We start from the raw sequence: 1,946 nt of genomic DNA on the forward strand, positions 1-1,946 counted from the left end.
CACTTCCTTCCCAAACAATGCTATAAGAATTAGTATTACAAAAACAACTACAATTACAACTCAAAGTTAAATTTGAATCAATACTATTATTTTCATAATATACTTACAATCCTAGAATTCCGAGAAGCCAAACACCTAAATATGCTTGCATTCCTCAGTAGTACAATTTAATGGGTTGGCCTCAGTAGTACGGTTCAATGGGCTCGCCTCAGCAATACGATTCAATGGGCTGGCCTCAATACTGATAGGACTAAGTCCCCTTCCTTCAGTCCCTTTAGGGCGCTCTGCGGCTTCAGCGTGAACTAAGAGATTCGTGTTCACGGAGAGGGTGGTTCAGGTGATCAGTCTGATCCGGCCTACACTTGCAATTCTTCCTTCGTTGTTCTGCAAGTGAGGTTACCTCCAAATTGGGACAGTAGGTTACAGTTTTTATTGAGTGAGTTGCCATCTTGGGCCACTCCTACCCAAACCTGTCACTACTCCCCGAGCCTTTGGGCTCGGATCTTACTCAACAGATTTCTGCTGGGTTCAGTTTCTTTTCTTGACCATTTTAATTACTTTGAGGGATTTCCTTTCTTTCCAAGCTTTTAAAAGGCTCCTAGGATTTGATTTCTTGGAATGTGGGATGTTTGTTTAAGGGTCATTTTTAGGTTAATTTTGTTAAAGGCCTCTAAAGATAAAATTCAAAAGTTAAGACTTTGAGCAAAGTCAGGACCTTCCGCACGTAGACCAAAACAATGGCTTAGATAAGAAGATGTATCTTGTCTTCTTCCTAAACTGGCTCATGGGCAACTATTACAAACATTCAAACTATTTCATTCAATATGACACAATTCTCTGTTCCCCACTGCTGTAGCATGGTCCACATGTGGCAGCCTGTGAATCACGGGGAGTTTGGCTAGAGCCCAATGCTACAGGGGGAGTTAAAAAGGCAAATTGAAGGGCCTGAACAAACCAATGCATCTTCCATCCACCAGGGACTGGAAAGGCCTGGGGGAGGGGGCAGCGCAGAGATCAGAACAGCTGAAACAGTAGCCACAAAGTGGCATTTCCCAAGGGTTAGTTTTCTTCACCTTCATAGAACCTCTGAATTCTGCACGTGATCACACAGCACTGGGTGGCTCCCAGGTAGCATCACCCGAGATAAACGGGGAGAAGATTGATGTTGAAACGAGATGAGTTTTAAACTGGTAATTCAGGACGTGTTTGTAATAGGAAGAGAGTTAGTTGTTAGAACAATTTTGAGGGGACAGCACACCTTTAAACAAAAAAAATTAGGGCCGTGTTGTTGGGTTTGGTGCACAAATCACTGAATGAAGGTCTGTGGCCCATGTTGCGTAGGAAGTCACAGTGGTCCCTTTTTGCTTTAGGGTTGTCATTTAAGTAAGAAAGCATCAGAACACAGAGCTATAAGGTCTCCCTCCTGTGTGATTTCTCATTTAGTGATTAATCGGTGTGTCTGTAAGGTATGCAGAAGAGGACATAAGGATGGGCAAAGGGATCTGGAAGAAGGTGTGCGGGATCAGATTGTCTGCACAGAGGACAAAGAGCGTACCTGAAAAACCAAATGTCTGTGGCTGTAAGACTGTGCCCAAGAGCTGCTATCTAGAAACACCTCTGCTGCAGCCAAGAGCCTAGGTCCGTGCCAGTATGGTTTCTGGTCAGAGTTTGGTCAAGAAGTAGTGGCCGAGGAGCCAGAGAGGCTCTGCGCAGCAGCTCCCTCCAGCACGGGGGGCGGCAGGCGCTGGGTCTCCTGTCTGCAAGCAGAGAGGGCGGTGGGGGAACAGGAGGGACGTGGTGCTGGGCAGGGAGCGGGGACGATACTTACCTGATTCGGGGACTTCAGGAAGTCCCTGCCTGCTGCGCCTGGGGGCGGTGCGCTGGATCGGAGCTGGTGGGGGCTGCGACCCCCGAACGGCGCGGCTCCTGCTCCCTGTGGGGTGGGT

This window comes from Alligator sinensis, unplaced genomic scaffold (assembly GCF_000455745.1).
Source record: "Alligator sinensis unplaced genomic scaffold, ASM45574v1 scaffold1684_1, whole genome shotgun sequence".
NCBI classification, from domain to species: Eukaryota; Metazoa; Chordata; order Crocodylia; family Alligatoridae; genus Alligator; species Alligator sinensis.